The 12946-nt window shown below is 39.0% G+C and overlaps 1 protein-coding gene across 2 annotated transcripts in view; it reads left to right on the top strand.

Moving 5' to 3' along the window:
- Positions 1–1836: 1836 nt before the first annotated feature.
- Positions 1837–12946, top strand: part of LOC105709646 (putative adhesion G protein-coupled receptor F2P) — a 45428-nt gene continuing 34318 nt past the window's right edge. For both annotated transcript variants that reach the window (XM_012441646.3, XM_012441644.3), the window contains exon 1: positions 1837–1920. The gene's annotated coding sequence lies outside the window, so the exon portion shown is untranslated. The remainder of the gene's footprint in view (positions 1921–12946) is intronic.

Raw genomic sequence — 12946 nt, 5'->3', positions numbered from 1 at the left:
TTTGCTTATCAGTGTAAATTGGACATGTCCTTCAACGCCTGGACTGTCCCTGTATTCTCCATGAAGTGGTTCCCAACCAGCCCAGCCTCCATTAACTCCTCCCTTGTTGGGACTGACTACCTCAGCTATTAGTAGAGAAGATCTTGTACGTTTTTCATATTTATGTGTTTTCTTCTTCTAACTAGAAGTATGAGCTCTGGGAGTCTAGGGGTCATATTTTATGTAAATTGTTACATCCACAGATGCATGGCACACTGGGCATTTTGTATATACATTCTGACAGTGTGACTGATGAGGATGTGTTAGTGTAGGTTCATCAGTTGTAATAATGCATTACCTACTGCAAGATGTTGATAGTGGGGGAAGTTGTGTATGTGTGTGTGGGGGGGCGGGGTAGGGATATTTGGGAAATCTCTGTACTTTTGCCTCAATTTTGCTGTAAACCTAAACTGCTATATATGCTTTATTTTTTAGAGCAGTTTAGGTTTACAGCAGAATTGAGGCAAATGTACAGAGATTTATATATATATATATATATATATTTTAGACAGGGTCTTATTCTGTCACCCTGATTGGAATGCAGTGGCACAGTTTCCACTCACTATAGCCTCAATCTCCCGGGCTCAAGTGATCCTCCCACCTCAGCCTCCTGAGTGGCTGGGGCTACAGGTGTTCACAGACATGCCTAGCTGATGTTTTCTATTTTTCTTTTTTTAAGTAGAGACAAGGTCTCATTATGTCCCAGCCCCAAGCATTCCTCCTGCCTCGGCCTTCCAAAGTACTGAGATTACAGGTATGAGGCACTATGCCCAACTTATATTTTTTAAAAGATAGAATTTTCCCATCTGAGGACTAGACTTGAGTGGATTTTAAGAGGGGGAGTATTCAGCCCTCAGGGCATTCACAAACCTAGAATTAGAGAAAAATGGCATTCACTATTAGAGAAAAATAGTATTCACAGCAGCTGGGGACTTTCCCATCATTCCCTGGATACTTCCTAAAAGATCAAGACCAGCCAAGGAAACAAAATGAGGAAGGGAGAATGCTGGGATTAAAAAGATATGTCACTGACCATGTTGCTTTGTGAGAGTCTTTGTCCTTATATCAGTCAGTATAGGGTAGGTTATGCTGAGGTGACCAATAGCCCCCAAATCTCAGGGACTGAGAATAGTAAGAAGTAATCTTTTCCTATGGTCATCATGTGTTAGCAGGGAACTCTGCTCATCATGGTCACTCAGGGACCCAGTCTGGTGAAGTAACCACTATTCCGAATTGTCAGTCACCATGCAGAATTACTTGCATGGCCCCACAGACCACAAGGAGGTGAGGAATCATAATGTTACCTTGTGCTCGCAGGTGGGGACCAATAGGAACATCACCACCACAATCCTAGTTGGGAACCATACCACCATAGTCCTAGTGACCAGAAAGCCAGCCAGCCAGTACCAGAGCCCCAAGCATAGGCACTTGTGGTTTCCAAATCTTTAGGCTCAGACTGATTCGTAAGAACAAAGTAGCTACAGCCATGTATCACACATCCTGTGCTACCACCACAGTCTTGAATCCCTTGCCCAAGACAGGAGCGTTTGCTTTTTGTGAGAGTTTGTGTCTGTCACCTAGTGTGACTCATCCATTCTCCAGTGCTGTGCCCCTCCCACTGCAGGAGCTACTCCCATGCAGGACTTGTCTGTCAGGCTGCAGCACCCATGCACATGGGGCTGACTGCCTGTGGGAGCGCAGGGCGCCCAGCCTGACTGCCTCAGCCTGGGGAGCTGCCATTCGGTGCTAACTTGACTCTCATACGTACAAGAGGCCAGCCTGCTGATCTGTAGCAAGATATGACAGAGGAGAGCCACTAATGCCCACATCTCCAGCTGCCAGGGTGTGGGGCAAATTTGCCGGTGACTTTGGCCAGCCACAGTGAGTAGTCCCAGGTCCTCCTTCTCCTTTTAGTGACTTTCTTTGGAGAGGAATTTTAGAGATGAGCAGTCACTTATGAGTCTGTATTTGTGAGGCTTTGGTAATTTGAGTTTTAATAAACAACATATTTAGTCAATAAGTGAATTTATACAGTGAATAAGCTAATATATACAGTGAATAAGAAATTTGTTAACTTTGAGGCACTCTATAATATAATAATACCACAAGTCTGTACAAAAATATTTTTGTTTTCATTTATTCTTCTTTGTTCTTCTGTGCTCCACTAATTTTATCCAAAGATCAGAATACAGGAAGTGGGAATCTCTAATTAACTTTTTTTTTCTGATAATCTGCAAGTGACTAGGTGTAAATACAAGAGTTAATGAACATTCTTATCATTATTTTCCCTCATCAGAACTTGTAATGTTTCATCTACAGTTGTGGCTTATTATGACAGTGTCACTAGCCTCAAATCCTTCTTGAAACTGAGGAATATTTTCATACCTTCTCAAAAAGTCCTGCACCAATGACCAACCTGTGGCAATGAAAACTGTTGGCCTTACACATTCTTCTTCTCAGATGAGACTTTCTCAAGAGGATGGTAAACTTTGAGATTTCTCTCAGTTCTGAAGATTGTCTTCGTTGTGTTATTCTTTGTATTGTGGGGATGCAGCTACACTCCCCGTCTTTTATACTATTTCTTAAAAGAGTGTAATTGTTACTTTATTCTTTTCTTTTTTCTGAAAGATTCTGTCAGTATCTGTTGAACGTGAGTTTTAAAAGTTTAGTTTTGCTTAAAAATGTTTATCCTGGCCAGGCGCGGTGGCTCATGCCCGAAATCCCAGCAGTTTGGGAGGCTGAGGTGGCGGATTGCCTGAGGTCAGGAGTTCGAGACTAGTCTGGCTAACATGGTGAAACCCCCTCTCTACTAAAAATACAAAAAAATTAGCCGGGCGTGTTGGTGTGCACCTGTAATTCCAGCTACTCAGGAGGCTGAGGCAAGGGAATTGCTTGAACCAGGGAGGTAGAGGTTGCAGTGAGCCAAGATCACACCACTGCACTCCAGTCTGGGCAACAGAGGGAGACTCCATCTAAAAAAAAAAAAAAGTTTATCCTTTGGGATTTGACAAAATGTGTGTTTTTCCTTCTTTCTTCTTCTTCTTCCTTTTTTTTTCTAATAAGGCCCTACACATTGTGGCTGCAGTCATTTCTCAGATCTCATTTACTTCTACTCTAACCCCTCTTCTGTCCCCGATGCCCTGTGCTCTAATAATATGGGCCTCTTGCTTTTCCTTGCATGTATGCTCTTGGCTTCAGACCTTTGCATTGACTGTTTCTTCTGCCTGGAATTATCTTTCCCCAGTTATCTGCATAGTTTACTTAATTACCTTCTTCATGTTTTAGCTTATCCTGTTTAAAATTGCAACACTCCTACCTCCTTTCCCTCAACCTCCAGTATTCCTGTTCCCCTTCTCTGCTTTATTTCTTTCTTTCTTCCTGTAGGGCTTACCACCTTCTGACTTACTGCATTTTTACTTATTCAGAGATATTCTGGGCTCACTACAAGCAGGGACTGCCGACTCATTTATTGCTGTATTCTTAGGACCTAGAATAGTGCTTGGCAGACAGTAGATAATAATTACTTGCTGAATGAATTTAAGAAATTAACTAATCCTCTCTGGAACTGAGAGCTCTTTATTTTTATTTTTTAAATTTTATTTTATTATTTAAGTTCTGAGATACATGTGCAGAACAGGCAGGTTTGTTACATAGGTATACACATGCCATGGTGGTTTGCTATACCCATCAACCTGTAATCTACATTAGGTATTTCTCCTAATGCTATAACTCCCCTAGCTACCCACCTCCCAACAGGCCCTGGTATGTGATGGTCCCCTCCCTGTGTCCATGTGTTCTCATTGTTCAATTCCAAATTATGAGTGAGAACATGTAGTATTTGGTTTTCTGTTCCTGTGTTAGTTTGCTGAGAATGATAGTTTCCAGCTTCATTCATGTCCCTGCAAAGGACATGAACTCATCCTTTTTTATGGCTGCATAGTATTCCATGGTGTATATGTGCCACATTTTCTTTATCCAGCTTATCATTGATGGGCATTTGGGTTGGTTCCAAGTCTTTGTGATTGTGAACAGTGCCACAATAAACATACATGTACATTTATATAGTGGAATGATTCATAATCCTTTGTGTATATACCCAATAATGGGATTGCTGAGTCAAATGGTATTTCTGGTTCTAGATCCTTGAGGAATCACCACACTGTCTTCCACAATGGTTGAACTAATTTACACTCCCACCAACAGTGTAAAAGCATTCCTATTTCTCCACATCCTCTCCAGCATCTGTTGTTTCCTGACTTTATAATGATCGCCATTCTAACTGGTGTAAGATGGTATCTCATTATGGTTTTGATTTGTATTTCTCTAATGACCAGTGATGATGAGCTTTTTTTTCATGTTTGTGGGCTGTATAAATGTCTTCTTTTGAGAAGTGTCTGTTCATATCCTTTGCCCACTTGTTGATGGGATTGTTTGTTTTTTCTTGTAAATTTGATTGAGTTCCTTGTTAATTCTGGATATTAGCCCTTTGTCAGATGGATAGATTGCAAAAATTTTCTCCCATTCTGTAGGTTGCTTGTTCACTCTGATGATAGTTTCTTTTGCTGTGCACTTTTTAGTTTAATTAGGTCCCATTTGTCAATTAGGTCACTCTTTAGTTTAATTAGGTCCCATTTGTCAATTTTGGCTTTTGTTGCCATTGCTTTTGGTGTTTTAGTCATGAAATCTTTGCCCATGCCTATGTCCTGAATGGTATTGCTTAGGTTTTCTTCTAGGGTTTTTATGGTTTTAGGCCTTATGTTTAAGTCTTTAATCCATCTGGAGTTAATTTTTGTATAAGTTATAAGGAAGGGATTCAGTTTCAGTTTTCTGCCTATGGCTAGCCAGTTTTCCTAACACCATTTATTAAATAGGGAATCCTTTCCCCATTGCTTGTTTTTGTCAGGTTTGTCAAAGATCAGATGGTTGTAGAGGTATGATGTTATTTTTGAGGCCTTTGTTCTGTTCCATTGGTCTATATATCTGTTTCGGTACCAGTACCATGCTCTTTTGGTTACTGTAATCTTGTAGTGTAGTTTGAAGTCAAGTAGTGTGATATCTCCAGCTTTGTTCTTTTTGCTTAGAATTGTCTGGGCTATACAGGCTCTTTTTTGGTTCCATATGAAATATAAAGTAGTTTTTTCTAATTCTGTGAAAAAAATCAATGGTAGCTTGATGGGGATAGCATTGAATCTATAAATTACTTTGGGTAGTATGGCCATTTTCATGATATTGATTCTTTTTATCCATGAGCATGGAATGTTTTTCATTTGTTTGTGTCCTCTCTTATTTCCTTGAGCAGTGGTTTGTAGTTCTCCTTGAAGAGGTCCTTCACATCCCTTGTAAGTTGTGTTCCTAGGTATTTTATTCTCTTTGTGGCAATTGTCAATGGGAGTTCACTCATCATTTGGCTCTCTGTCTGTTATTGATTTATAGGAGTGCTTGTGATTTCGACACACTGATTCTGTATCCTGAGACTTTGCTGAAGTTGCTTATCAGCTTTGAGAGAATAGAGTTTTCTAAATATACAATCATGTCATCTGCAAAGAAAGACAATTTGACTTCCTCTCTTCTTATTTGAATATGCTTTATTTCTTTCCCTTGCCTGATTGCCCTGGCCAGAACTTCCATTACTATGTTGAAGTGGTGAGAGAGGGCATCCTTGTCTTGTACCTGTTTTCAAAGGGAATGCTTCTAGCTTTTGCCCATTCATTATGATATTGGCTGTGGGTTTGCCATAAATAGCCCTCATTATTTTGAGACATGTTCCATCAATACCTAGTTTATTGAGAGTTTTTAGCATGAAGGGCTGTTGAATTTTATTGAAGGCCTTTTCTGCATCCATTGAGATAATCTTGTGGTTTTTGTCATTGGTTCTGTTTATGTGATAGATTACATTTATTGATTTGGTATGTTGAACCAGCCTTGCATTCCAGGGATGAAGCTGACTTGATGGTGGTGGATAAGCTGGATTCGGTTTGCCAGTATCTTACTTAGGATTTTCACATCGATGTTTATCAGGGATAGTGGCCTGAAATTTCAGTCTATCTATTTTTGGATGATCTTTTCAAAAAACCAGCTCCTGGATTCATTAATTTTTTGGAAGGTCTTTCTTGTCTCTATCTCCTTCAGTTCTGCTCTGATCTTAGTTATTTCTTGTCTTCTGATAGCTTTTGAATTTGTTTGCTTTTGTGTCTCTAGTTGTTTTAATTGTGATATTAGAATGTCGATTTTAGGTCTTTCTTGCTTTCTCTTGTGGGCATTTAGTGCTATAAATTTCCCTCTAAACACTGTTTTGGCTGTGTCTCAGAGATCTGGTATGTTGTGTCTTTGTTCTCATTGGTTTCAAAGAACTTATTTATTTCTGCCTTAATTTCGTTATTTACTCAGTAGTCATTCAGGAGCACATTGTTCAGTTTCCATGTAGTTGTGCGGTTTTGAGTGAGTTTCTTAATCCCGAGTTCTAATTCGATTGCACTGTGGTCTGAGAGACTGTTTGTTATGATTTCCATTCTTTTGCTGAGGAGTGTTTTATTTCCAATTCTGTGGTCAGTTTTAGAATAAGTATGATGTGGTGCTGAGAATAATGCATATTCTGTCAATTTGGGGTGGAGAATTCTGTAAATGTCTATTAGGTCCCCTTGGTCCAGAGCTGAGTTCAAGACATGAATATCTTTGTTAATTTTCTGTCTCATTGATCTGTCCAATATTGACAGTGGGGTGTTAAAGACTCTCACTATTACTGTGTAGGAGTCTAAGTTTCTTCATAGGTCTCTAAGAACTTGCTTTATGAATCTGGGTGCTCCTGTATTGGGTGCATATATATTTAGGATAGTTAGCTCTTCTTGTTTCATTGATCCCTTTACCATTATGTAATGCCCTTTTCTGTCTTTTTTGATCTTTGTTGGTTTAAAGTCTGTTTTATTAAAGAGTACGATTGCAACTCCTGCTATTTTTTTTTTCCTTTCCATTCACTTGGTAAATATTCCTTCAACCCTTTGAGCCTATGTGTTTCTTTTCACATGAGATGGGTCTCCGGAATAGAGCATACCAATGGGTGTTGACTCTATCCAATTTGCCAGTCTGTGTCTTTTAATTGGGGCATTTAGCTCATTTACATTTAAGGTTAATATTGTTATGTGTGAATTTGATCCTGTCATTATGATGCTAGCTGGTTATTTTGCCCATTAGTTGATGCAGTTTCTTCATAGTATTGATGGTCTTTACAATTTGGTAAGTTTTTGCAGTGGCTGGTACCAGTTGTTCCTTTCCATGTTTAGTGCTTTCTTCAGGAGCTCTTGTAAGGCAGGCCTGGTGGTGACAAAATCTCTCAGCATTTGCTTGTCCATAAAGGATTTTATTTTTCCCTCGCTTATGAAACAGTTTGGCTGGATATGAAATTCTGGGTTGAAAATCCTTTTCTTTAAGAATGATGAATATTGGTCCCCTACTCTCCTCTAGCTTGTAGCGTTTCTGCAGAGAGATCTGCTGTGAGTCTGATATGGGCTTCCCTTTGTGGGTAATCCGAACTTCTCTCTGGCTGCCCTTAACATTTTTTAATTCATTTCAACCTTGGTGAATCTGGCAATTATGTGTCTTGGGGTTGCTCTTCTCGAGGATTAGCTTTGTGGTGTTCTCTGTATTTCCTGAATTTGAATGTTGGCCTGTCTTTCTAGGTTGGGGATATTGTCCTGGATAATATCGTGAAGTGTGTTTTCCAACTTGGTCTTGTTCTCCCTATCACTTTCAGGTACACTAACCACACGTAGGTTTGGTCTTTTCACATAGTCCCATATTTCTTGGAGGCTTTGTTTCTTTTCATTCTTTTTTCTTAATCTTGTCCTCACACTTTATTTCATTAAGTTGATCTTCAATCACTGACATCCTTTCTTCTGCTTGATTTGGCTACTGATTTCCCTTTTAAAGTGAACTTACAGATAAAAGAGAGAGGCTTGAATTTTTCTCATATTACTTTTGGTATATTACATTTCCTCTTTCAAAAGTCATTCATAGTCCTATAGTTTGGAAAAATTCACTTATTAGTAGCTCAAATAGGTAACTTCAAATATATTTCTGGGCAAGTGGTTAGCCTTAAAAGACCACAAAACTTGTTCTTTATGTCATTAAGGATGGTATCCTAAAATCATATAGCTACAATCCCATTCTAACAATATTTGCATAATACAGAGTTACAACAACATTATATGTTTTGGAAAAATGAATAGAAACTTGTAAACAGAAATCAGAACTCTTATTCACAGATAACAAGATCAAGGGACAGCACAAGGTGAGGTAACTGGTGGCTCTTTCTAAAATTGGACATGGGAGGAGAGCACAGGCGTTGTCAGTGGAAGTCATTTGCCCTGGGTTCAAGCATTAATGGGGTGCAGTTCCTATACAGAATAATATTTCTAAATATGTCTAAAAGGTAATAGAACAACTGAAAATCAGTCTTCTTTATCATCAGCACATTCTAGTAATTCTAATCCATGTCAGTGATATGGGTCAGTGATACGAGCAGTCCAGGCCCATGTCCACCTTCCCCTCTTGGTACTGCTGTTGTGTGTGTGATATTTGACTTAATTCACTAGTGGGAAACAGTCTACCTTAGGAGAGAGTGGCTACTTTCAAAAAACCATAGTTTAGCACATGGTCTATTAGTCCCATTATATTGGGAATTGATGGCTTCTGGGTTTGTTATGTTTATATATTTCTCTTAACATAAAAGCCATCTCTCAGGCCAGTAAAACCCCAGATTTTATTTTTATTTAGAGATGAGGCTATAGAAACTACTGCCTCTGCATATTATTCCTGAGTCTTTTGACGGCAATGAACAACTCCTTAACTAAAGCTCCAAAGGTGATTTTATTTTAATAATACTTGGAGATCTCATAGAACCCAGGGCATGAGACACAGGGGCCCGAGTGGCCTCAGGACTCTCTTTGTGATCTTTGCCCGTCTTGGTGCATCTGCTTCCTTTTGCTCTGTCCTTCTTTCTACAGTTGGGTTGTTCTCAATCACATATTAGTATCACCTAGGGTTTTTCCTCACTTCTGTATATTAATATCACCTGTAGAATTTAAAAGACCACTTATCCTAAATGTTAACAGCACAATCTAGGTGAAGGGATATGTAAGTGTCCACTGTTCTATTCTTTCAGTTTTTCAGTGGTAATTAAATTATTTAAGATAAAAAGTTTGGAGCAACTTATTAGTGTCTGAGCCTCACCCCCAGAAATTCTGACTTCAGTGGTTCTGAAGTGGGGCCCAGGCACTAGTGTATTTTAAAAGCTCCTCTGGGAATCCCAATGTATTACTGCCATGGATTGCTGGGTTTCTCAGCTTCTCTCGGCAAAGAGAGTGAGTCCCATCTCTTTTCTCTTGTCCAAATTTCAAAATTCCTAAGGTGGAGACGCATGGGTCCAGTTGGATCAGCTACCATCCCCTAATGCAGTCAGCTCTGGCCAGGTATAACATTCAGCTGGCTGCACACACAGGAAACATGTACAGGGTAAGCAGTTTCCAGATAGGCATGGATGGACTGAGGGGGTGGTTAGGGAAATAAAGGTAATAATGATAATAGGAGTCCAGTGTATTCCTCCAACAGAAATGCAAAGTGAGTCCTGAACTGCTGAATTTGAGAACATCTGGCTGTTGATAAGACAAAGCCATTGTTTATTATGATGGCTGTTTTTTCAAGTTATATCTATTTTAAAAGCATGAAATAACAGAGAATTGGTCTTTGTTAATTTGAAAGGTGTGTAGTGCAAAATACAAATTAAATATATTTGATAACAAAAACAAAATTCCTATCCATATTAGAGTAGGAACTTGTAAAAGTTGCTCTGCATTAGATGATGTATATTAGCAAATACTACGAAGGTCACTGCTGGCATAATGTTCTAGTTGTAGCAAGTATAAATTTTATCTCATAACACATCTGGTTTTTAAAATATCACATTTCCTCAAAGATTCTAAATCAGTTATAAATCAGTTAATAGGACGAGAACTCCCTACTGCCCTTTGATTTCCTACAAATAGTTTTGCAGGAAATTCCTCTTGGTGTTGTGTTTGGAGAGGCTATCTCCTGCCAAGGATCTGGTAAAAATTCTGAGAGTCTAAAGCAATCTCAAGTCATCATTGCAGCTGGAAGAGAGTGGCACTATCCCTTCTGTGCAAGCTTGGGCACAGAGAGATTTTATGCTGGTCTTTAATGCCTTGGCTCTAAAAGTTCAGTTCTCCCCACACATTGAGTCACCATGAATATCTTCTCACTTCTACAGGCGTGGGTGGTATAGGAGCTGATACCTAGGGAGTTTGTATAACCTCTTCCCTTTCTCATACAAGGAGGAAAACTCTTCTTCCTTGCCCCAAATCCCTGTTTTTTTTTTTTCCAGTATTTGGAACATCTCTTAGGCCAGGTGTTTATACAAGAACAAAAGCTTGGGTGGGAATTGAATTTTGGGTACTTAGGAATTTCTTCTTTGGTTGTGTATCACAAAAGCCTTTAATAATCCTTTGAGGTAGAGAGTTCAGGACTTAAAAAATAATGTTCAGAGAAGATACCTCTTCATTGGCCCATTCTTCTATAGCAATGAGACAGACAGACAGAAACACACACACACACACACACACACACACACACACACACACACACGACTTTAAGAGATGATCCAGATACTGGTATCCATGCCCATGCCCAGAGCTGTTCTGGAGGGCTGTGAATCGTGTACTTTGGTGAGGAGGAACTGCTAAGGAAAGACAGGAGAAGCCTAATGCTGATGCCAAATGCCCAAGTCATGACATGTTTTCAGCTGGTTTCTAAAGGAGAACTGGCTTGCTGTAGCAAGAACTGGGCTTTGGGAGACAGAAGTTCTATGAGTTCTGAAGGAATCAGAGCAAGAAGAGAGAAGGAAGAGCACAGAATGAAGGATGGGCAGTTTCCCATACCCCTGAGAAGTGGTGGAGACCAGGCCTGACCCAGGCAGAGAGTCTTTGGCCATTGAGAAAACAAAGAATCCATGCAATGTACGTGGACCTGGCTACCAGAAAGGAGAGTGGGACACAGTTATTCTGGTGTGGGCAAAGCAGGGCTGAGTACTGATGTCCAAAGGCCAGCAATGATTGTACATCTCGGCAGAAGCTACCACCATGGAGACTTCATCTATGGATGTCTTTCTCCTGATACCAGAATATCATCCCAGGAGAGAAAGAAAGAGGAAAGAAGGAGGAAATTCTGAATTGACCACAAGAGACCTAGTTTAAACTGAAAGTCTATGTGTTACCTTGCATGGGTTATAATGCAAAAAAAAAAAAAAAAAAAAAAAAGAAGAAGAAGAAATAAAGCAAAAACAAAAACAAACATTTGCATTCTTGCCTCGCTAGTTTCATGGCTGCTAGACACAGTCATGATCTGTGTGTACTTGCTTTAAGTTTAGACTTTAAGTATGGATTCTTATTTGGTTTATTCAAATGGCCATGCCTTCCTTCAACATGCTGGCTATGCCTCTGAAACGCAATCTTTTCCTGAGCCTCTGGGTCTCAGTTCTCCTTTAGTGCTGTTTTTCTGGAATCTCATGCCAGAAAAGCCATTTCAAAACTTCTTTGGTGCAAAACTCTGTTCCTGCTCAAGAACCAAACTGTAAACAAGTCACCCTTTGAATAGAAACACTGATACCTTGACCATTTTCTCATTTGTTTAGCTATCCAGAATGAGAGTAAAATACAGTATTTTCAAACACACCAAGATTAAGAGAGTTCTCAGCCACAGTTGTTCATTTAAAAAGTTGGAAAGGATGCATTCCAGCAAGAAGTAAAGCAAATACAGAGAAAAGAGATGTAATACTAGCAAGAATGTAAAAAGTAAGAACCAAAGGAGGAAATGCAGTTTCAATATGGCGAACTGCAAAGGATGGAAATATCTTTTGGTTTTAGGAGTTAGATAGCCCCTTATTTTCATATTGCTTTTCGCTCTTGAACATCCATTTGGGGGCATTTTAATCTCTTCATTTATAAAGTAATTAATGACAAATAGTGATTCATAATTCTCCTGTATCTATGTCTACTGAAAGAGACAGCGAGCATGCCCAACATGGGCTGGAGCTAAAATTCATAATAATCTGAAACTCCAACTTGCAAAATGATTTTAAAAGATCACTGATTGGGTGAGTATGCATATTTTAGTGTAATTGTTTAAGCCACTGAGGCAAGAGGTCCACATTTTTAATTCCTCTACTGCCATGTGATCAGAGTAGAGATGCTACCTAAAATTTCTCACTTCAATATCCTTATTTCATCAAAAAGGAAATAGTTATTACTCATCAATGAGCACAGTTATTATAGTTCATACTATGTAAACATTCAGATTTAAAGTTTTTAGAAACATCTGTAGGTCAGAAATCATTCTTTTGAGATGAACTGTTATAAGCTATCCATAACAACTTGTTATATATACAAATATATATTTGCATGTATTTTTAGAACTATTATGTATTTATGTTGGGCTTTCTCATTTCCAAGTCTTCACTCATGTGAATGATGTAATGCTGGGGTGCTTTTGCAGAAGTAGAAGGCATCATGGCACAATGTGTCCTGCAGTCGTGATAGCCACATGGCTTTTATAGAAAAAGCAAGATGACGTCTATTGAAATATGAACAATAGAAGTGCTTCAGGAAAAAATTTGCGTAATGAAAATACATATATCTCAAAACAAATATTTCAGGCTAACTGCTACCTAAATATCAGCTTAACTCTCTTATTTTTCTGTTTCCAGACTTGCTCCTACTTCTCTATTTCATCTCCTTATTAACAGCTTCAAAACAGTTTAAAAACATCAATATCATCATCTCTTTCTGCTACCTTTTCACATATGCTTCCCCCCCAAACCATTGTCTTTTTCTCCAAGCTTAAT

This window comes from Aotus nancymaae, unplaced genomic scaffold, assembly GCF_030222135.1.
Source record: "Aotus nancymaae isolate 86718 unplaced genomic scaffold, 86718_ANA_hifiasm-v0.15.2.pri h1tg000040l, whole genome shotgun sequence".
NCBI lineage: Eukaryota > Metazoa > Chordata > Mammalia > Primates > Aotidae > Aotus > Aotus nancymaae.
Note: the sequence above shows the minus strand (reverse complement) of the source record. Positions and strands in the feature narration are given on the sequence as shown.